Genomic DNA, 25,286 nt, shown 5'->3' with positions numbered 1-25,286 from the left:
TATTATCCAAACTCTTCCCAGCTTTAAGACTCAAGTCTCCCCTCCTTTGAGCAGACACTCTTGGCCTTACATGGAAACTGTGTGTGTATCTTCTCCCTTAATATTCTCATTGTTCTCAGTATGTGCACTCTTCACTTAGGACTTAATCATATTCATTCACTCACCTTATGCACACGAGTACTCTTGGGCACCTACAATGAGCCAGATTCCATATGCAGAGACAAACAAGACACTATCCCTTTCTTTAAGGGGCTCACAATCCAGATCAGTGCTGTCCAAAAGAAATAATAGGAACTACAAACCTAACTTTAAATTTTCAAGAAGACGCATTAAAAAGTAAAGAAAAAAGATAAAGTGAATTTTAATATTTTTATTTAACCTAGTGTGTCCAAAATAGTTTAATTTTGACATGTAATCATTTATAATTATTACTGACATTTTACATTATTCTTTCTACCAAGACTTCAGTGTGAGATTTTTACACTCCCAGAACATCTCTCTTTGGACCACCATATTTCAAATGCTCAACAGCTGCCTGTCATTACCATATCGGACAGCCAAGTCCAGATGAAAAATAAATAAGTGAATTCATATACAAAAGACAGGTATATAGAGTGTTTGAGGAGGACCAGTTATGATTCCTTAAACTGGTAGTGTGTGTGTGCACGTGTGTTGTTGATATCTGCTTGTAGGTACCTGACTGTATGTGGTAGAGTTAGGTAAGAATGGGAGTTCATCAGAAAAGAGTTCCCAAAGTTTGGTTATTTTTAATAGTATTTTGAGATATAATTTACACCCCATAAAATTCACTCTTCCCAAAAGATTTGATACTTAAGCTAAATCATAAAAAGTGATGTCATTATGTGGACAAATAGAGTAGGGCATTCAAGGCTGATTATTTATTTATTCGAGGCTGAGTTACTTATTTGCACAAGCTTAGGTATGTGACTAAGTATAGTTTATACAAGAAAATTTAGTTGTTTTTTGTTTGGTGGTAAAATGGGGATCTGAAGAACAGCACGATATAGGGCTGGATAAGACTTTGCACATCTTCTAAGGCATTTGAACTTTTTCGCTAAGGCATTGAAAACCCATCAAAATTTTTTGATTGAAAAAGTGGTAAGAATAGATCACGACAAGTGTACTGGGAACCAGAGTAGGCAAGCTTGGTGGCAAGGGGGCTTATCTACTGACAACTTGATTTATTTTGAGAAAGGGATTGATATTTGGTCTGTCTTGTATTTTAACAAATGGTACATTTCTGTGCTGTATCAAATAGTGTGCCCCCCCCAAGGGCAGTGAGTGTTTATTATGGTTTTTTATTGTTGTTGTTCGGTGTTGTTGGTCACTTTAATTACTTTAGATGTTTTCAGCACAGCTCTAATCTGTACTGTGACCAGAATAAGGAAGCCTTAATTCATACCATCTTCTGATGACAAAAGACAAGCAAGTTTGTAATTTAATAAATGTGGTCAAATCTGACCTTTGAGATGAACAAAAAACATCTTTTAGGCTGAAATATAGTCCTAGGGACTTGCCAGGGACATTGGATAATATGATAACCTTGATTCTTCTGCACATAAAGTCCTGGGCATGCAATTTCAAAATGTGTGTCCTGAGTCTTTCCATAAAAGATAATTATGGAGTTCTTCCTTCTAAGATCCTAAGATAGTTACAATGATGTCTCATAAAAAGCCGTGGCTTGTCAAGCTGGGTCCAGTTAGGTTAGGAGCTAGCTTACCATGATGAATTATATGAAAAGTAACTTGGGACTGGCCAGATGGAAGCTGTCACTTAATGCTTTTACTGTTGTGGAAGAGCTGCCTAAAGGAAGAAATTTAGTGAGCAGATCATGGAAAACTTAAACCAGAGTCAAACTCAAGCCCCACTCTTGATAAATGACAATACAACATCTCCCTTGGATACTAAGCCCTGTAAACAAATAATAGCACAAACACGCTAGCACTCACATGCATGCCGAAAGTGCTTGTGTGAGCGTCTAACGTACTCTTGTCCCACCTCATTTGTGAGTTAGTGTTTAAAATAATCAGAGGAATTAGCTAAGTTGTTTAGGTAACCTCTTGAATAGTTTGGTGCTTGTCATGACTAGTTGAAACCTCTCTTGTTTATCTCTGTGTACTTAAGAGAGACAGCAAGGAATAGTGTTGTTCTCATGCCTGCTTTGTGTTTACCTGCTTGAGAACTTAAGGCGCTTTCTCCCACAGAGCATTGGTCTCTCTATCTGGGTAATAATTCACACTTTAAGCTCTGAGGATGACCTCCACATAGTTATGGAACAGATGATCTGTCACTTTAGGTGACCTCAGACTATCAGATCCAGTAGCTGAAAAGTTCATTTTAAATGTAAATGTTGCTTCAAGACAATCCTTGGGACTTTTAAACTTAGGTTCTCTCATCCTAGAAAGAGATGGCTGAGTACACCTTGGTTTACTATTTACCATCCATTTCCCTTTCTAAAGGTAACAGTTCCACAGATATGCTTTGGAGAACTGACCCTCCATAATTCTTAGCTATGCATCTTAGGTAGAATTGACTCACACCCAGCTCCAGAAGTAGGGCTTGACTGGTATATATGCCCATATATCAGTAGATGGGTAGTGAAGCTCATCTACCTGCACGTGGTTAGTTTATAGACTGGCATGTGACCCAGTTTGAGCCAATGAGATGCAAGGAGGCATATGCTAAGGACTTCTGGAAATGAAGACATCTCACTCTTTAAAGAAAGCTAATGGGAATGAAGCTCTTTCGGTCCCTATTTATAAATAAACATGAAGACCTAAAGCCTCTGGCCATTATCTTATGTTCTGAGATGATAACAAAAAGGTAGAAAGGATGGAGAAGAAAAAACAAAACAAAACAGAAGACAGGCCTTTGGTCATAATGTTGAGGCACTGGAGTAATCTGTACAGAAAGTCTGCTCTACCTCTGAACTTTTGGATACATCCCCCAATAAATTTCCCTAATTATCTAAACAACTTTGATTTGTTTCTCTTACATACGACCAAACAGTTCAGTGAGTCCAGTGATGAAGACTAGTTCATACCTGAATACCCTTTCCTGCTTGTCAAACTCCATGGCCCCACATATTTTTTCTGTTAGGAAATCAGTTGTGTGGACAGATCCCAGATGCTTCAGCAAGTCTCTTCACGTTAAACAGAGTCCTGTGTTTCTTTGTGTACGGAAGGTGATTCTCAGCTAGATAATAAAAAAGTGTTTATACAATGCCACAACTTATTCTAGCCAAATCTGGATGACTCAAAGAGAGGCTTAGGCAAAACTGTAGTTTGGTGATTTGTAATTGTCTAACAATCAACACAAGATAGAATCATTTCTTTTTTAAAACTTAATTAATTTTTAGAGAGAGAGCATGAGTGGGGGAGAAGGGAAGAGAGAGAGAGAATCTTGAGCAGGCTCCATACCAAGCACATACTAAGCCCGACACAGGGTTCAATCCCACGACCCTGGGATCATGACCTGAGCTAAAATCAAGAGCCGGACCCTCGACCGACTGAGCCACCCAGGTGCCCCCAAATAGGATTATTTCTGATCCAAGTATCAGGGGTCTGGCTAAAATGATTTAAGATTGTTCCAAAAGACAATGTGCCTGAGACTTCAGCTTATGACCCCATGACACATCACATCAGGGTTGCCAGATCCAGAGACTTCACATGTGACATTTTGCCATTTTATTTTTTAGATGCTTAATTGTTTCTTGATAATATAAGAAAGCATTTCAGTCCCAGGCCCTGGAACACACAGCCTGGGTTTCAGTTCCAGCTCTGCCACTTCTGGCAGTGCATCCTCATGTGAACTCAGACTTTCTTCCTCTGTGCTTCTGTTTTCTTCATTATAAAATGGGGATAATAGAATTCCCTGTCTCAAAGGGTCTTTAGACAGATTAGATCAATTATTACTTTAAATCCTTAGAACAGTGACTTGCGTGACATAAGCTCTCAATAAATATAGTCATTCTTAGTGGTATTTTAGAAAATATCCAAATTTTGTGATGGCTTCTCATCTTAAATGATCTGTTCTAACTATCTTAGCAAAAGTATGGGCACTATGATAGGAATTTTATAGGTAAAAGCATTATATATAAAGGCATTACTGACTCACAATAGCACTGTACCAGGATATTATGGCTCCCTCTTCCATATGAAGAGACTGGGTCTCCAAGAGGTTAAAGCCCACAGATGGTAAGGGACAGAGGCAGGATTGGAACCATCCTCTCTTAAGACTTGCTTAAACCACAACAAAATCCATTAATTTTCTTATCCATACTGGTTGACTTGACAGTCTCTGCATTTTGGGAGGCTTGACGTAGATCTGTCTTGCTTAGTCTGTTCCCAGGAATGAATCCTCTTCTGTCTGGCTTCTTCTCCTGATCCCTCATATTCCCAGAGGTTGCAAGATGTGGAAGAAAACCGTTCCTCTTGTGTCAGTTCCCCATACGAGGCACTGGGTGGGTCATTTGTTTTCCTCAATCATGCATCACCTAACACAAATCAGAAGTGAATTTAAAATCAGTTAAGGCTCTCCGTTGCCCTCAGGATAAAGTTCATTGATCCATTTAGTCTTTCAACAAAGTTGTACCAATGTTCCAAGCACTGTGCTAGTTCAGATTCTTTAAATGACCTACAAGCTGTCAAGATTTGCCTTTTGTTTGTTTTTCCAACCTTGGGTCTTGCTACACCCAACTTAATGCATCAGCCTTCATAGATTCTTTGCTATTTCTTATAGTGCCATTCTCTTGCTAATGTCTGGGTCTATATAGGCTGTTACTTCTGGCTGAAATACATCTAAAAGGCCCATGTCTACTTTGCTTGGCTGACATTTACTTGTCCTTCATACCTCAGTTCACACAGCTCACCCTCTGTGCTCTGGCCCCCAGAAGGAGGTACGAGCCTTGCTTTGCACCCCAGCTCTGTCCCTGTGCCAACACCCCATCTGCTCCAGTTTATTAAAAAGTCCTGTCTTCTTATCTAATCCTCCACTGGAAGACAGCACTCATAAGAACAGGGATGATGATTTATTCATACCTAAATCATTAGCACTTAACATAGTGCTTAATATATGGTGTAAGCCCAATAAACATTTGATTAATGAATGAATCAGCATCGTGATCCTTAAACTAGTGAAAGTGGGATTGAGAAGAAAATGAGATGGTGCTGGGAGTCACCACCTACCTCTGGTAACAGAGGCTGAGATGAGCCTAAAAGATAACAAGTTTCAAGGGATCTCAGCTATCAGTTCATTTCAACTGAATTCTTGATGCTTGACTGCCTGATTTAACAACACCACAGCTCTCTTATTTATAACTTCCTAAGGAATCATGTGCTCAGTTGCAAACTCAAGAAAAAGGCTTGATTTAAGATGTCCTTTACGGGGAAAATAATCTTTCCCTCTGACCAAATTCCACACCAGTGAAGAAAGTGGAAACTTCAAGGGGGAAAGAATCAGTCTTCAGGGAGATGATTTGAAAGAATGAGTAAAGCTTTCCCCAATTCCCATGAGTTGTGTAATAACTTTTAAGGTCTTAGTTGGAAACAACACCTCCCAAACCTAATTGTTTTAGGAAAGTTATATATCCAAGCGCAAACCCAACTCCACATCACAGAATTTCATTTTCTTCTGTATTAAGTTCATTAAATCAACAAAATTTAATTGAGCATTTGCTATGTGCCCAAGAAACAGCATATTGTGTACTTTCTCTATGCTAGACATTACATGCTTTTCATAAGTTAAGTTTTTCCCTATAGCAACTGTATAAAGTAAATATAATCACTTTCCTCATTATAATGAAGAGAAACATGAAGCAGAAAGAGGTTTAGTAGCTTAGATCTGGGATTCAAACCTAGGCATTCTGGTTTCAGACATTTCCCTCTTAACCAGTTGGCCATGTCCCCTCACTTTCATATATATTGTGTCACTTAACTCTCACAATTGCTTTGCCATGTTATAAATGCAAAAATTATAACTTACCAAAGAAGATATATAGATGGCAGATAAACATATGAAAAGGTGCTTCACATTAAATATCATTAGGGAAAGGCAAAATAAAACAATATGATACCTATTAGAAATGGCCTGAATCCAGAACACTGACTACACCAAATGCTGGTGAGAATATAGAGCATAAGGAACTCTTATTGCTGGTTGGAATGCAAAATGGTACAGCCATTTCGGAAGACAGTTTGGTGGTTTCTTACAAAACTAAACAAATTCTTACCAAACAATCTGGCAATCATGCTCCTTGTTATTTACTCAAAGGAGTTAAAACTTTGTGTTCACACAAGAACATCCATATACATATGGATATTTAAAGCAGTATTATTCATAATTGCCAAAACTTGGAAGCAACAAAGATGTCTCTCAGTAGGTGAATGGATACATAAACTAGGATACATCCATATTATTTAATGTTGTTTAACAGTAAAAAGAGACGAGTTTACAAGCCATGGAGGAAATTTAAATGCATATTGCTAAGTGAAATAAGTCACTCTGGATGATTCCAACCATATGACATTCTGGAAAAGGCAAAACTATGGAAATATTAGTTGCCAGGGTTTAGGAGAAAAAGGGATGAATAGGTGGACCACAGAGAATTTTTAGGAGAGTGAAAATACTCTGTACAATAATATAATGATAGATATAACCTGTAGTTATAAATTTGTCCAAGCCCATAGAATGTACAAGACCAAGAGTCAACGCTAATGTAAACTATGGACTTGGGTGATTATGACACATTGATGTAGGGTCATCAGTTGTGTACATCATAAGTGTACTACTCTGATTGACAGTGTTTATAGTAGGAGAGACTATGCATGTATAATATCAAGGGTATATGAGAACTCTCTACCTTCCTCTAATTTTGTGTGAACTTTATACTGATACTGCTCTAAAATTTTAATTAATTAATTAATTTTAATGTAATTGATTACTAATTTTTAAATTAACTAAGTAATTAATTTTTAAAATATCCAGCTTCATGAATTCAGCCAAAAATTTACAGGAAAGTAGCTCTATAGGGGCAAAGTCTATGTCTTTTCTTTTGCTCTGCTATACTTTTAGCTTCCAGTATCATATCTGCCACATAGCAGGTACTCTGTACACTTCATTACTTAATGGTCTTTGCTTTTATCCCAGTTAATACCATCCCAATAACTCAATGGTGTCTCTTCATGGGAATTGGGAAGGTCAAAATGTTATTTAAAAAAAATTCATGAGAGTACTTAAAAGTGAATCTTTAGAGAGAAATTAAAAGTAAAAAACAGAAGATATCACTTGTGTCTGTATATTGAAAACATCCAGTCAAGAAGACTTCTCAGATTTTGAAAAAAAATATTACATAATTCTAGAAAGCTGTAGGGTTGGAGACATCTGAAGAAGTGTCTGAATCTTGTTCTCTTCCACTGGAAATATAGAAAGTAGGTGCATGTCTTTCTTACATACTTACTTTCTTACTATATAGCCATAGTGAAGTTTTTCTTTTTTCTTTTCTTTTATTTCTTTCTTTTTTTTTTTTTTTAAGTAAATAAGAGGGAGGAAGTAGGGGAGAGGAGGGCCTGGTTCCTATTCTCAAAATGTGAAAGTTTTATTCTGCTCCCAAGACACCAGTGAGGCCAAAGTCACCATTGAAGGGATGTGTCTGTCAGAAATTCCTTCAACCAAATCCAAGTCTGGAAATTCAGCCACCTCCAGTCCTATAGGGACTTACAAAGCCCCACTATTTCAGCAAAGTGTCCTTCCGTGAACAGACACAGCCCATTCCTGCCATTTCTAAAAAAAAGCCCCTCTCTTTGAAATGAGACTAAAGGGTGGCCTCAACCCAGAGTCTTCCCTTATATAATAAAACTAACATGTCAGCACTGACAATAAAGCACATAGTTTTATGGGCAGATGAATAATGGATTTGTTTTATCAACCCAGAAAGTAACTGTCTGATCACCTGGTAACTGTAAAGGCCTGCTGACATGGAGACTCTGGAGAGGCATTCCTTGAATCCCAGCTCGTCTTTCTAATCTAAGAAAGTATTTCCAACCAAGTCTCCCCACCTGATGGCACAGTCACAGGGATAAGAGATAAATCCTGGTTGGGGGGGAAGGAGCAAAGAAAGTTCACATCCTTTGAGAATATTGTGCCCTTGAGTATTCAGGTGCCACTGGCAGTTGTACCTTCCTTCCATCTTCTGGCAAAGGAAGCTGGAGAACTAACATGTATTAAGTTATATTATGTGTTGGACACTGTTCTATCTGTGCTGTACATGTGCTAACTATTTGTACTCATTACAACCTGTTAGAAAGATATTTTTCACTTCATTTCACAGGACATTGAAACTCAGGGAGGAAATCATTCATGGTCACAGAGTAAGTCAATGGTAGAGCTTGGATCTGGACCAAGATCCAACTGGCTTCAAAACCCACACCCTTTCCAACATACCTTTCTGTAAGAAGAAAATGAAATGGGAAGCAAACATCTGATCTGGCATTAGAATCTATAACCCTTAGTGTCAAGATCAAGACAACAGGAATTTTAAGCATGAGTCCCAATCCTGGCTTTGCCACCAACATGCTATCACTTTGGGCCAGTGCTGAATTTCCCTGGACCTCAGAAGTGAGTGTTGGGTTTGCATGGAGTAGGCTGACTTCCTGGGGAATAATGGATAATTGAAGGATAATGATTACTGGATTATTCCTTTGCTAACACTCAGTGGTATTTTAATAATGACAGTTTTAGTATGCTTAAATCTAAACTACAGTGCATATTATGCTATATGATATATTTGAAGGTTCTTAGGTTTTGCTGTAGGACACTTATGGAAACACATTTTTGTGCTGGACCACTTCTTATCTTTCCTACAGCTTTCTCATGTATAAAAGGTATTTCTGGAACTCACATGTTAGTGGGTTAAATAGGATAGTAATAGGGGCACCTGGGTGGCTCAGTAGGTTAAGTGCCCAAATCTTGGTTTTGGTTCAGGTCATGATCTCATGGTTTGTGAGTTCGAGCCCTGCATCGGGCTCTGTGCTGACAGCATGGAGCCTGCTTGGAATTCTCTCTCTCTCTCTCTCTCTCTCTCTCTCTCTCTCTCTCTGCCTCTCCCCTGCTGTCTCTCTCTCTCAATATAAATAAATAAACTTTTAAAAAATTTAAATAGGTTAGTGTAAGTAAATGCTTGTGTTGAGTGCCTGGCAAAAAGCAGGTGCCCAATAAAGGTTAGCTAAGGGGAGGATATGGGAGGATTATAAAATTTGGGCAGCCATCTGATGTTATAGATGGAGAGTCTCTTCAGGCCAGAGTTATGAAAAACACTGCAACATATGTTTAAGAACAGAAGAATATGGGCATTCTTCTCTAGGGATTGCAGAATTTATACTATGACCTGCTTTCTCTAGGAGGAGCTCCTGGAGTTACATGCTCTTTCCTTATGGTGATCCCTCCCTTCCCGCTGCCTCACACCATTGCCCAGTCACTACCGGGTTGCTCTGGGTGTGCTGAGTGGGAGAGGACTTTGTGATTGCTCTCAAGTTGTTTCATTTTTGCATCTGCATCTCAAAAGGCAAAGTAGAGGTCAGGGCCTGACTTCTGTTATATATTTAAGAAATTGCAACCTTCTTGGAGGAGGGAATCTGTCTTGTTAAGTTCTACCCATATTCTTCCGTGCAGTAGCACAAGGCATGGTATAGTATCAAGACCCAGTGGAACGTGGATTCAAAGAACAGATGAATGATTCAATACTCTCTCAACTGTGCATCACCATCCACATGTGTTTGCTATCACCTGCAGTAAAGAGCTCAAACCCTCAAGGCAAGCATGAAAACCACTTTGTGATGTAGCCCACATCTGACCTCTGCGATCTCATCCTGACCATGCTCTGAACACTCCAGGCAAACCAATCTGTTTACACTTGCCAAACATATGTGCTGTTTCATACCTCCTTTTTTTTTTCCTTCTGCTCATATCATTCCCTCCATCTACATTTCCTTCTCCCTAACCATATCTCACCCTTGCATACCTGACAGAAGCTTTCTCACCTTTGGGAAGCTCTCATCAAGTTTCTTCTCTAGAAAACAGTTCCTGAAAGCTATTTACCTATTTCAATTCTCTCTCTCTCTCTCTCTGTCTCTCTCTCTCTGTCTCTCTTTCCTTCTAGTAGTACTTTCCACCCCACCCCCCCACAAGTGACTGTTGGCTCCATTAAATCAATGGCCATGTATGCATTTTCTCTGTATCCAGATAGACCAGTACAGAACCCAAAACACAACAAGTGCACCCTAAAAGGATCTCAGCCATTTGCTTGTAAGTATATTTACTGGCAACCTTTTATGTGGCAGGGATTATGCAGGGGCTGGGGAAAACAAGGCCAATCCATTCTGGAATGTGCCTTGTCTGCAGATAGTAGTCAACTAATCACTCAAAAATGCCCAGTTTAAATTGTGAAAGATACAAAGAAGGTGAGATGAAAACCTCCAAGAGAGGATTTGACCGTCAAGGGAAGTAAGGAGAACCTTCCATGAGAAAGTAACAATTCTGGAGCGCCTGGGTGGTTCAGTGGGTTGAGCGTCCGACTTCAGCTCAGGTCACAATCTCACAGTTTGTGGGTTTGAGCCCTGCGTCAGGCTCTGTGCTGACAGCTCGGAGCCTGGAGCCTGCTTCGGATTCTGTGTCTCTCTCTCTCTCTGCCCCTCTCCTGCTCATGTTGTGTCTCTCTCTGTCTCTTAAAAATAAATAAAGGTTAAAAAAAAACAATTGAAGTATCAGTAAAAGACATCAGTTAGGCAGGGATCAGAGAGTGAATAAATGAATGAGGTCTTCAGGTACCCAGGGCAGTGTGCTTTATTCTGAGATTCTGAGTCTCAATTTCCTCCATCAGTGTCACAGGGAAACAATCCTTAACTCAATATGTGGTATCTGAGGATAAAGTGAGAAAATGTATTTGATGTGCTCTGCAAAATCCTTGGCATAGAGTTCCTGCTTGCTAAGTGCTAATGCCCCTAGTCATCTTAAAAATGGTGGGCGATAGAGCATGTGGCTACTCGATAGGATAACCCAAGGAATTGGCTTGCATGGAGACATAACAAGCTCACTACTCCCTCTAAGTATGAGGGTGGTTGACCTCTTTCTGAATACTCTCTCTAGACTTATTGTGTTTATTTGTCTGTTTATTTTATTGGATTAGTTCAGGTGATCTAGATTTTAGCCTTCCCCATTCTCTCATTTACTTATAGGTAAGTCCAGAAGTTGAACCTAATGATTGATACTGTTTCTTTCATGTGGAGTTCTTGCCTTATTCTTTTATACTTTTTCCCATTCCTTCTTTCCTTTTCTTACTCCTCCTCCACCTCTTTTTCTCCATCATTACCTGCTATTTAATAATACATTCAGTCATAGATACTGTGGGTCAGTGCTAGGCTAGGTACTGGTGGTATAGGGATGACCAAGGCAGATATGTCCTAACCCTTGTATAGCTCACAGACTAATGGGGGAATTATACTATTGCAATTGGGATAACCACAATGAAGAAGATCAGGCTACCAGGGAAACATGTAACAACAATCTTACCTAGCCTGGGAAGTCAGGGAAGTTATGTTTCAATTACTAAACATGAGTAGAGTAGGATGAGTAGGAGTTAGCCAGGAGAAAGATAAGGGGGCAAACCTTTCCAGGATGAGAGAATAGCATATGCAAAGACTTTGAGGATTAAAGGGACATAAAAATGGTGGTCAGCCGGGCTAGAGAAGACAAGAGTAGCCCTGGAGGAGGCTAGCAAGACAGACCATCTCATGCCCAGCCTAGTGGGCCATATTAGGCAGTTTTAACTTTATCCTAAGAGCAATGGGAGTGGCATGATGCTGAGATCCCTTTGTCTCTTCTTCAAAAGTAGGCTTTTATTTTTCTAAAAACTCTAGCAATAATTCATGGAAACCATTTCCTTCTTTTTCCTCACCTCTCCCACTCATACCCCCCCCCCCTTGACTCCATCAACAGGGTATGATTGTAAGGAGCTTGGAAAGTAGCCGTTTGGAGCCTGGAGCTGCAACTGACGCTGCCCACCACATTACTGACCCAAATGTGGATCAACCAAGAATTACTGGGTGAAGCCTATCCATTGGCTGTGCCTCCAGCTATGTGGTCACAGCAAGAGAACTGGCCCCTTGAAAGCAATCATGCCTGCCCATCGAGGAATAGCTGACTCAATGGCCCCATTCATAGGCCTTCCCACACCTTCCAGCTCTCCTTCTCTCCAGAGATATATGGCAGGATATCCATATATGCAGCTGTCGGTGGAAAACCATGGAATGGGTGCGGTGGGTGGAAAATACCTTTCTTTTTGCAAATTTATGGAAAGCAAATATTGCAGTTTTCCTCCTTCATGATGCTAAATATAGCAGGTAACAGATCCTCCTTTAAAAACTTAAAACCGACATTGATTTTTTTCATAAAGAAGGAATAGCAAAAACACAGGAGACAGGCAAATCTGCTACAATCATTGAGTATTGATACAAAAGCCAATTCTTTCTAGTTAGACCCAAAAACCACCCATGCTAAGGATGGCTGGCATGCAGTCTTAACTCAGAACTTAGTATTAACAATGGCATGTACATGTTCAGCACATTCCTTCCACGGCTGTAAGTCCTACCCCAAAGTATATTCCTTTCCCCTTCTTCCTGCATGGCCAACCCATTTATTTGTGTTCTCATGGCCTCTAATCTCAGTCCCTTCAGACATGATAGTGCTACTTGATATTATAGTATAGATAAAGATACCATTTTATAAAGATTAGTAACTGTAGTTCATTCCACAGTTTCTTAAGCTCGGTGTTATTGACATTTTAGACCAAGTAATTATTTGTTGTGGGGGATGTCCTGTGCACTGCAGGAAGTTTAGCAACATCCCTGGCCTCTACCCACTGGATGCCAACAGCGTCCCTTTCCTCTTGCACTCAGCAACTAGACAACCACAAATGTCTCTAGACATTGCCAAATATCCCCTGGAGGACAAGGTTGCCCTGGGTTGAAAACCACTGGTCTATTCTCAGGCTAAAAGTGGTAATAGCATCTTCTAGCACCCCCAGTGAGGTAAAGACCACCATTCTGCTCCAAACTGCTGAAATTTCAACTGCCACTGCCTCCAGTTTCTACCTCCTAACTAAATCTGGTAGTTTTATATTCTCTTCAATCTCTCTTCCACATCAGAGACTTTGTGGGTTTTGTTTATTTGTTTTTAGTATCTCCACCTAGACTCCTTCTGACTTAGGAGGCAATAAGCACAGTGGTTAAGGCACACCAGACTTTGAAATTAAAAACAACTCTAAGTTTGACTCTTACCTCTGCAATTTAATTTCTATAAGACCTGTAGCAAGTGAGTTAATATCTACAAGTCTCAGTGTCCTCAACAACCTGAGGAAAAGAATATTTACCTTTTAATGTTGTATCTAGAATTATATAATGTGGGTAAAGCAGTTTTCAGAGTCTGAAATATAGTAACTAACAAAAGTTGATATTAGTTACCTGCAATCATTATTATTAACTCTTGTTCAGATGTCTCCCTCCCGTTTCCAAGGTTAGTCTTCCTTCTCTGCTTATTCTTCTTTCTGTATTTACACATTCTCTTAAAATTGATCCATCCCTAAATTGAGAACATGCAAAAAGATTCCCTACCCTTAACATTTCCCCTCAATACTAGCCCTCTGTTTCTAAATATCCAGAAAATGCTCTACCTGAATGACATGGAATTATATCCAAAGCAGAATGTCAAAAAACAAACACAAATGTATCAGTGATGAATTAAAAGGTCACTAAGGGGAAGGAAGAAGCATTCACTATTTAAGTGACTCAAATTAGGCCATGGTTCTCATCAAAACAAAACAGATATCAAATCCCTTGAGAGGCAAAGTCAAGATTTAATTTGATCAGAGTGACTTTGGAAATACATTAATAAACTTTGGGGAGTCTAGATTAAAAAATCCAAATTGAAGGGATGCCTGGGTGGCTCAGTCGATTAAACATCTGACTTCGGCTCAGATCATGATCTTGTGGTCTGTGAGTTTGAACCCCACGTCAGGCTCTGTGCTGACCACTCAGAGCCTGGAGCTTGCTTTGGCTTCTGTGTTTCATTCTCTTTCTGTCCCTTCCCTCTTCACACTCTGTCTCTCTCTCTCTCAAAAAATAAATATATATATTTTTAAATCTAGATGGAAGAAGGATCTGATGAGGAATCTTCAATCCAAACCAGCTGATAAACATTCACTATTAAAGTCTAATTGCATATGGGAAGTTTAAATTGCCTACAGTGCAATGAGCAAAGTACTATATCTCTTAGTGGAAACAAGTGTCAGGGAAGCCACATTTAACTGGTATCATTTAAGTACAAGTTAAAGGATGACACATGTTAGAAATTACTGAGTTGTTTCAATTGGAAAAAAAGAGATTTAAAGGAGATATGCTCATTGTAGTCCAAAGATTCTCCTTTATTAAAGTATTTGAACTTATTTAATGTGGTTCTATAAGGCAGAACTAATTGCAATGAGCAGAAATTTCAAGGAGTAGATTTCTGCTGTTTCCCTTGCAGCAATGGGATAATTAAGTTGAAATGGGTTGTTTACAGTTAGTTCTTTCCCAGGCATCAGAGTTTAATTAGAGACTAACAAAGTCTTTATCACAAGTGTCTTCTTAACATCTGCTTGAGAGATGGGAAGTGGATTCTTGGTTAATAGATGAAGCTTTTGAGTTGGTTACATTTTTCACTGAAACTTGGACTCTGCCACTCAGTAGTCATGCGATGTTGGTTACAAGTGCTTCCCCAATCTTAGCTCCAGTTTCTTAATCTGTAATGATACGATGATACCTGCCTCCTTGAGATGGTAACAAGATTAAGTTAGTTAATTTTCATAAAGCACTTAGCATAGTACGTGGAACAAAGCAAATGCTCTGTAATTGATACTAGTTGTTTTAATCATGTTAGAGGGAATCTTGCATAGGGTAGGGTCAGACTAGGGGAATAGATGGAATTCAAATCATAGTGAGTTTTTTATCCCCTAATTCCCTCCTGCAAACAATCAAAGCATAACCAAGACATTGAAAGATTGGGACTCTGAATGTTATGTGGGGCGGGGCTGGGGGGCAAAATTCTGCTCTTTTCCCCATTGCCCATTCAGACATATTCTGGAATGTCAGTTCTTCTTCTGTGACTGAATATAACATTGAATTGGCTCAATGGTTTGTCTGATTGTTCTTCGATAATATAAAAACATCCCCCAAACAATTCAGTTCAGTGATTAATTCAGTTCAGTTCAGTTCAATGATGAACATATTCAATCCTGTGGAATTATAAGAATTTTAACTTCATTTATCACTTAAGATTCTTCCTTCCCTAGATCAGGCCTCCATGAGGTTTGATGCTCATAGTTTCCTTTCTCTTTTTTCCTTTCATTCCCCTCATGAGGATTGAAGTGGAAGACTGAGGAGAGGCAAAGACCAGGAATATTCTCTCTCTATCAGTGCTGTTATAATCTGGCATTGGTTTCCTTTGGGCATAATAGAAAATAAAAACTGAGACTAGGATCAGTGGATGTTCCAAGCTGTTACTTTTTTGTAGTATACTTCTGAGTTCTTTAGGAACAGTCCTCCTACACTCTTGGATATCTTAATATGCCTTCTGTTCTCCACACTGCAACCTCCCCTATGGCTTCTGGCAGTCCCATAGAGACTTCTTTACTGGGATCCCAACACTCATCCAGACTCCCAAAAGACTTTTGGGAAAAGTCTTTTAAGGATGACTCTTAGCTTCCTCTTTTCTGGTGACCACCATCTGGTCCATTAGAAACATCTATTTTTTGTTCCAATGAACTCTGGGAGGGTAGGTCATTCCCGACAGAACTGCCCTCATCATCTATCACCAGAACAGCTACGAGGCACTGTTTTTCCTCAGTTAGGCTTTAGCAGGCATGAGTCCATTATCAACCACTGTCAGCTTACAGATTTCAGTCTTCTTAAAATTCCTTTAACTCATTCTTCCTGCAATGAGATAAAATGAGCTCTTGTCTCCCTCCATGTGCAAAAACCACATCTCTAACAACTTTTTGCAGTTAAAACGTTTCTCACTTTTAAAATCTTCTCTTCACTATTTTTTATACCCTCCAGGTGAATATTGGGCTAATAGTCACATTATCATTGGCCCCATCTTTTACAAGGAATATATGTGTCAGCTAACACCACACTCTAGAAGGTAGAAGTAGTTGACACTGTATATTCTGAAAGTAACCCACAAATGATCCTATTTTAACATCTCATTACGGAAAGCAATCTTTCAAAATACCAAAGTCACCATTGCATTGAAGTCTTTAAGTGCCCCCTGGAGTTGTGTGATGAGTCAGCACCATCAGGAGGATAGAATCCAAACATTCCCACCCTTTGGCAGACCGAGCTGAGAGCTGAGTAGAGAGTATATGGAGAGCTCTTTTCCAATCCATGAACCCATTATCAAAGTGGTGTGAGTGGCCAAGGACCTTGGCTTGTAATCTTTTATGTTTTTGTATCTTAAGATATAATGTCTTCTAATATTTTTCCTTCTTTTCTTCAAACTCATAATATATCAGAAGGATCATCATCTATGGCAGGTCCAAAGTCTAGTGTAGACTGTCAAAGTGTCACTTGACACTTGAAGAAATATTTTACAATTAGAATTTCTACTGTCCCTTTCTCCAGAGCTTAGGAAAGCAAGTATGGTATAGCAGAGAGTAGAGTGAGTTTAGAAGTTAAGGAATCCAAGGATCAAATTCCAGTTCTATAGCTCCCTTGCTAGGTGACCTTGGGAATAGGGCTTAATATCCGTGTATACATCATTTGTTAATTTATTCTATTAATAAATATTTATTAAGTACTGCTATACAACAAATACATTACCAGATTCTGAAGAATGGTGAATGAGCATACAAAACCACAATCCTCAGATTGTGAACTTACAGTCATCAGAGGGACAGATGTCAGAGTCCAAGGATAGAACTCTTGAACAAGCAGTATAGTTCTCTTTAGTTACAAATTGCAGAAGATAGAAGCAGATTCTATCAAATGTAAGTCCTGATGACTTGATGACCTTTGCAAATGTTAAATATATAGGAAACTTGTATTTTGAATGCAAAGGGAATATTAATATCAGGTGTAAGAAGAGTCCTATAAAGAGTTGTTTAGCTCTGCAGAACTCACAGTTGTGACACATATTTCCTACAACATTTTCCTTTACTATGGATGTTGGCTTATTTTTGTGTTGAGTAGTCCAAAGGCATAGTACATGGTTTCTAATTTCTGATCATCATCTCTTCTTCTTTCTTTTTTTTCTTCACTTTTACAGATTTTCATTTGAACCGAATTCTATTTGTTAGTCCACTGTTTCATTAGCATGTCTACTTTGATTAAGAAGAAAGGCACAGATAAATACATTTTTGAAACCATACATTATCCATGTATCACCTCTGAGTGAGATTATAATCAGCCAGTGTAGATCATTTTGAAGTACAAAGGATTATGTTCAAGTTTCTTGAATGTAGCAGAAACCAAAGGAGTTATTGAGTTTTAAATAAAAGTTTCTTTACAAAAATAGATTCCATTTATGAAAACTCCCTCTAAAATAAAGGGGGCGACATTATTTAAAACACTGACATTGGGGACATTTTTAAAAATTATATGCTTCCACCCTAAATAGTATCTCTTGAATCCTTGCTTTTCCCCTTTTCTGGATTTAAATATTATGTTTTTATTCTCAAGCTTTATAATAGTTTTGTTCTTGGTAACAGTAACACTCAGAGTCATTAATATTAATTACATATTTAAATAGACAGTGTTCACCAATTTTTTTCAAATGTTTATTTTATTTTTGACAGCGAGCCATGTGAATGGGGGGGTTAGGGAGAAAGGGAGACAGAGGATCCCAAGTGGGCTCTGTGCTGATAGCAGAGAGCCCCATGTGGGCCTCCATCACACTAACTGAACCATGAGATCATGGACTGAGCCAAAGTCAGATGCTTAACCGACTGAACCACCCAGGTGCCCCTCACCACCACTACTTTCTTACCTTGTCTTCTCTACTCCTAAGTGTTTTAAGTCTACTCTTGTCTCTTCATTTCTTGCATTCCTTTACCTAGCATCTGTTCTTTTAATCCCAAGAAAGGTTTTGCATGCTGTATATTGAATTCTGCATATATGAGGATATAGATATTACCTTCATATTCCAAAGACAAACTATTGCTGGATATAAAATTCGTGAGTCCAAATTCCTATCTTCCATAAATTATGGACCCTATTCCACTGTCTTTTGTCATTACATGTTGCTGTGGAAAAGCATTAAGCAGGCCTGGACCTTTCCTTTTTATATTAGTTTTACTATTGTTGCTGTTAGTGGTAACACTAGTACTGGAATATAATAAGTTTACCAGGATTTTTGCTCATTATTCTATATAAAAAATTTTGCCATAGGATATAGTGATGTTTCTTTCTATTAAATCACCTTTATTTTATAAAACATTTTCTTTTTTTGTTGTTTCAGAATAACCTAATTTATTTTTTATTATTTTTTTTTATTTTCTTTGTCTTTTATTTTATTTTTTATTTTATTTTATTTTTTTAATTTATATCCAAATTAGTTAGCATATAGTGCAATAATGATTTCAGGAGTAGATTCCTTAATGCCCCTTACCCATTTAGCTCATCGCCCCTCCCACAACTCCTCCAGTAACCCTCGGTTTGTTCTCCATATTTAAGAGTCTCTTATGTTTTGTCCCACTCCCCGTTTTTATATTATTTTTGTTTCCCTTACTTTATGTCATCTGTTTTGTGTCTTAAAGTCCTCATATGAGTGAAGTCATATGATATTTGTCTTTCTCTGACTAATTTCGTTTAGCATAATACCCTCCAGTTCCATCCACATAGTTTCAAATGGCAAGATTTCATTCTTTTTTATTGCCGAGTAATACTCCATTGCTGTTGTTGTTTTTAACGTTTATTTATTTTTGAGATACAGACAGGCAGAGTGCGAGTGAAAGAGGGTCAGAGAGAGAGGGAGACACAGAATCTGAAGCAGGCTCCAGGCTCTTGAGCTGTCAGCACAGAGCCCAATGCAGGGCTCAAACCCATAGACTACGAGATCATGACCTGAGTAATATTCCATTGTATAGATATATCACATCTTCTTTATCCATTCATCGACATCGATGGACATTTGGGCTGTTTCCATACTTTGGCTATCATTGATAGTGCTGCTATAAACATTGGGGTGCATGTGTCCCTTTGAAATAGCACACCTGTATCCCTTGGATAAATACCTAGTAGTGCAATTGCTGGGTCGTAGGGTAGTTCTATTTTTAATTTTTTGAGGAACCTCCATACTGTTTTCCAGAGTGGCTGCACCAGCTTGCATTCCCAGTGAGGGAAACTCTTTGAAGGAGGTAGGCATCTTTATTTTGTTCATTTTCTAGAACACTTTCACCCAATTTAACTTTGCCATTGCTGGGGGCATGTTTCCATCCCTTTTGTTGTAGGTATTTGGGAGATCAGGTTGGATTCCATACAAACTCTATGTTACAAGCCTGATTTGTGATCTGTAGATCACTGTTTTCATTCCACACTTTCATTTTTCATTCTCAGAGATGGAGTGAACAAGACTAGGTGGGGAAGGAGGGGTGGGTGGGCTAACTCACGAATAGCTACAAATGCCATTGTAGAGAGCCTGCTTCTGGGCCAGTGGTTTCCCATAGCATTACCTCTGTCTTCTTCCTGAGCTGCCCACGATCTTAGATTTCCCTGTTTTAATCAAAGGATCACTGAGTAGTGTCTTCAGAATTGTGACAATCTTAAGAAAATCTGCATCCACTCCAAGGTTTAGGCAGGTACATTATGTTCTCCGGTCCCTTGCCACAGACCACATTTCAGCCCTGGGTAGGAATTTATCAGAGTCTTTGGTTTAGGTTGTAACTATTTCCCCTTTCACCAAAGATAGAGTAGATTTTATTTCTCCTTCTATTTTTCTTTCTTTTTCTTTTTATCATTTTCAGAAGACCTAAAGGATGGATTTCCCTATCTTTAAGCCAATCTTTAAACCCAAGTGTCTTTTTTGAATGCTCAACAGACTTATGTGGAGAAGGAACATTAGGGCCCTTACAGTTGCCTTTGCTCTGCTTCCAGCTAGAGAATAGCCAGAATGAACATGTGAGGCAGATACAAGATTGCACCTATGAGGACAGAAGAGATGATAGAATCGTGAAGATGGAAGAGATGATACAAAGTTGAACTTGGTTCTTAAGAAACAAGTGCCCTGAATCACTCTTTCTCCTTGATATGATCGTTTTATTTACTTGCCTCTTTCAATGAAATAGGGTTATTTTGAAAGACATATTCCCCTGCTGTGTTTAAAATAAGATGAGAAGTGGGGCACCTGGGTGGCTCAATTGGTTAAGCATCCGACTTTGGCTAGGGTCATGATCTCACGGTTCGTGAGTTCAAGCCCCACGTCGGGCTCTGTGCTGACAGCTCAGCCTGGAGCCTGCTTCAGATTCTGTATCTTCCTCTCTTTCTGCACCTTCCCGACTCACACTCTGTCTCTCTCTCTCTCTCCCAAAAATAAATAAACATTTAAAAATTTTAAATAAGATGAGGAGAACTCTGACCTAGTGTTAGGTCATCATGCCCTTCTCTGTACCAGTTCTGTACTGTGGACAAACTCCCCTATCTCATCACTTAGAGTCTATCACTTTCCTCCAGTGCAGGGGCCCCTGCAGAGCCTAGCACAAGGCACAGTGCCCAGTGCCACTTGAACGTTGGGCAATCGAGAGAAATAATTCAAGAAACTAATTGTGCAAAGCAAATCCCACCTTTTCAGACCCAAGGCCTGTTTTTTCCCAAATCTCTCCCTCACTCCCTACAGCTTCCCCATACAGATTCCCCTTTCGAAAGATAACTGGAGCAGTAGAATCTGGCTTGCAGATTCTGTGTGCAAGCAGAATTATGTGACACAGTCAGAGTGAAAGGGTTTCCTGAGACTTGCAGTTTAAAGCCTTCTTCTCTTTTTCCATTTTTGTTTACAATTCAATCGTACAACCTTACCCAAGCCCAAAGCAAGAATGAAACACCGAATAAAAAATTTAAACCGCTGTACTTGGAATCTCCATCCCATCTCTGGAGGCAGCCCCTGGAAAAACGTGTGTCACCTTTCTGAGTAAAGCCATCTCTCCCTCCTTCTTTTTCCTTCCTTTAAGGCTCTGGATCAAGCTTTGGGTGGGGCCTTTCATCCCCCAAGAGATGAAACTTGTTATTTTTCATGGGACTTTATGATTCAAAGGGTCTAATTCTGACTGGCTGCATGTTAACTGGAATCTTAGCCACAAGGAGTGACTGTAGACCAAAAGGGAAGCTTGCCCTTGACGAGGTCTTAGAAGGACAGCTAATATGTAGGTGTTTCTATACCTAGCAATCTGGTTCAGTTTTCAAATCCTGGATCTCCTGCTTTCTAGCCATGTGGACTAAGACAAATTACTTAGCCTCTCTTAAACTTCATTTTTCTCATCTGTGAAATGGGCTTAATAGAACCATTTCACATGATCTTGCATGCATAATAATTAGCTTAGTTTATACCATAGAGAGTAAGCATTCCATAAATGCTAACTCATATGCACAAACTTTCCCTCTCTCTCTCTCTCTCTCTCTCTCTCTCTCTTTCACACACATACACACACACACACACACACACACACACACACACACAGTGACCATTCACTGGTACCAACTCCTGGAATAAGTGCTGTGCCTATATCCTTGGGCCAGCTCTATGAAGCTGGTATCCAGAGATATTAAGTAAGGTGCCTGAGTAGTAAAGCAATGAAGCACATTTGGACCCAGATTTATGACTCCAAAGCCCATGATCTTAAATGTTCTGACTGCTTCATTTCTTATCACCCAGGGATTCCCAAAGTCTCTCCCCAACCCAAACTAAAGTTCGCAAAATGCCTTCACATCAGGTTGGCAAATGGAGATTGCAAGAAGGCCCTCATATTGACCAGTCACTGGATCTCTCCATGGCCTTATGCAGGAGGGTCCCTTTCCTTGGATGTCTCTAGCAGAACATTTCAACCTGTTGCTCCCTGTGTGAAGGATTCTCTGACTCCCTCTATCCCACGGTTCAGAAACAGTTCCATTCTCTTCTGTTGTTCCAAAGTTTGTCGTCTTTTTTCCATCTCAATTAGTGCTTCTAACTCATTGGGTACGGGTTTCATATATCTCTCTCCTCTCCTAAACTAGTTCCTGAGAGCAAGCTCAGTGTCTTATTGGTATGTTTTCTACCTGGTGTCCAGAAGATCAGAGTAAATGTGTGTTGAGTAAAAGATCATACAAACAGCTCTATTTTAACAAAAAGTAGTCATATAACAGATGCTGGGCCACCCACTTTCCATATATTCTCTGATTTAATTCGTATAATCATTCCACAGGGTAGGTACTATTAATTGTCCTCACTTTATAGGGGTGGAAGCTGAGCCTCAAAGTGATGAAACAATTTGCCACATTGTATTTAAATGGCAGAGTAGGGAAACACACCAAACTATGCCCCCCTCCAAGGACATAATCTTTCCCCTACTCCAAAATGAAGAAATTAGCCTTCTCTGCGACATACCTCATCACTTCACCCCAAATATCCACACATTCACAAAGGCACAGCTATACTGAATGGCATCCCGTAAGTAGGGCTTCACCTCTCAGGATCAATGTGGTTTTTCTATGCAACCTAATCTCTTCTTAAGGCACACAGTTCCCTTCTTCTCTGCAGGAGCATCACCATAAATCCTTGTCAGTTATTTCTTTAAACAAAGTCAAGAACAAAGAATGAGGCCTGGTCGGTGCCCAGGAAGAGAAGGTGCTGGAAAACAGGAGAGAGGACTGGAAGGAAAGCAAAGACTATGGAAGGATTGAGGATTGAGGGCAGCTCCCACCCTCCCCACCATTAGCAGGCAGCCCCAGGAGCTGTGACTGTCAGCACCAGAGCTAGCAAGGCCAGGGCCCTCCCTGTCTGTCTCTGAGATCATTCCCCAAGTACTCCGCCACCCCGGCGTGCCAGGGATTAACCCTGTCTCTCAGGAAGGCACTGCCCCTGCCCGGATCTGTGTCCTGGTCCCAGACGCTAAGCCAACCCCAGAGCTGACTCAATTATCCTCTCCTTCCAGCTCCTTGCATGCTGGGTGTGAGCCTGTCCTGTCTACTTGTCCATTTACCTCTCACTGCAGAGAGGAAGGTCTGTCTCTCCAGCCCAAGCGCAAAGCCAGAGCCTGACACAGAGTGTATGCTCAATAATTGTTTTCTTAAGAAGCCCTAAGGTGTGGAGAAGAAGGTTTCAGAGCCAAACACAGCTGGCTTTTGATACTGATCCTGCCGCTTAGTCTCTGCAACAACTTAGGCAGTCACACCATCTCCCAAGCCTCCTTTCCTCATTAGCAGTTGAGAATAATAATTCCTCTGATTCAGCATTGCTTTGTGGACCATATGAGATAATCCAAGTAAAAATAGTTTATAAACTATAAACTACTGACCAATAAAATAATTCTCATCACAATCTAGTAGTCCAGTATTCCACTATTAGAGCTGGTGTTCTTTTTCTAACTGGGGACCCATTCTGTAGGGTTAAGGTACACAGGCCCCCTGAAGATTTGCCTTATGTCTCTGTGTGCTTGGAGGTGATTCCTTATGTCATCATTGTAATCAACTGCATTCGTTCATGGTTCATTCATTTGTTTATGTTATTTCCTTCAGAAAATATTCATTTATCACTTATGATTTTCCAGGCTGTGACAAATTCAGGAGATGCCACAGTGAACAAAGTAGTCATGGTTTTTGTCTCTTGGTGCTTATAGATTAATGAGAGAGAAGGGTATTATGCAAATAATCATTAAAATATTTTATTGTAGTCATGATAGTGCTGAAAAGATAGGACAGGAATCAGTGAAGTGTGTAATGGAGAATGCATTGTGTGTGTGTGTGTGTGTGTGTGTGTGTGTGTGTGTGTCCATCCATGGTACTTGAGCTGGGAGGCAATGCTTTAAAATAGTGAAGACTTTCCTGACAATGTGTCAGTTAAACAGCCTGAAGAAGGAGGACATAAGTGGTTAAATATCTATGTGTGTGCATAAAGACACAGTTATGGGGAGGGAAGCAAGGGTAGCTAGACAAAATCCTTCTAGAAAGAAGGATCAGGTTGGCAGGAAAAAGACTGCTAGGTAGGAAAGCTTTTGGCACCTTGAAAGCTATTTGGGGGACAGACAGGAAAACAATTTCTGTAAAGTCTGAAATCTGCTGCATTCTTTCCTATTGGGTTATAACCAATGTTCCCAGCTCCATGAATAGGAGGAAAAGGAAGGGAAGGAGGAGAGAATGGAGAAGAAGGACAAGAGGAAGAGCAATGAGGGAGAAGAGGAAGAGGAGAATTTCACAATCTCTTACAACTCAGTAGCATTATTCTTTATAGGATTTGCTACCTCTTACTGCCTGGGTTCCCTGTCTCATCAGTGGCTTTGCTTCACTCTATCATTTGGGATAAAAACATGGGAGTTATCCTGATTTTCTTTCTCCTCTTTACCTTCAGCATCCACTTACCACTGCTTCTACCCACTAAATATATCAAATCTGATGTTGCCTCCTTCCTGTAACTGTTCTTTCTGCTGTCGACCAGACCCTCTCACCTTAATTATTGCACCACCTTCTCCATTGACATCCTGTCCATCAGTCTCCCCAGAAGCAACTTGTGACTGATGCTTCTACAACTCAAGTCAGATCATGTTTGCCTCTGTTTAAAAGTCTTTAATAGGAAGCTCTTGTCCTTAAGAAAAAAGCCTAAACTCATTTTCTTGACTCCAAGACTGGCTACAGAATTTGCAGGGCCCAGTGCAAAATAAAAATGCAGAACTCCTTGTTAAAAAATTATCAGACATTTTAAGACAGAAACAGCAAAGCACTAAAGAAGGCACAAAGCCTTTCTAAGTGCAGGGTATGTACAACTGCATAGGCTGCATGCCCAGAAAACAGGCCTTGCCTGGCACTGGTGGCCCTCCATGAAGCAGCCACTGGCATCTCTCAGGTGTTGCCCAGACTGCATGTTACTCCTTAGTAAGCCTCACTATCATGTTCCCCCTTTTGGGGTACACACTACTCTCCCTGGACTCTTTTCCTTCTGAGTTAACTACTTCTTATCCACTAAGATTCCCAGATACCCTCTCCTTCCTACGTTTCAGGATATAT

The sequence above is a fragment of the Panthera pardus genome, unplaced genomic scaffold (assembly GCF_024362965.1).
Source record: "Panthera pardus isolate Hobbes unplaced genomic scaffold, ASM2436296v1 HiC_scaffold_20, whole genome shotgun sequence".
Lineage (NCBI taxonomy): Eukaryota > Metazoa > Chordata > Mammalia > Carnivora > Felidae > Panthera > Panthera pardus.
This window is presented reverse-complemented; position numbering follows the sequence as displayed.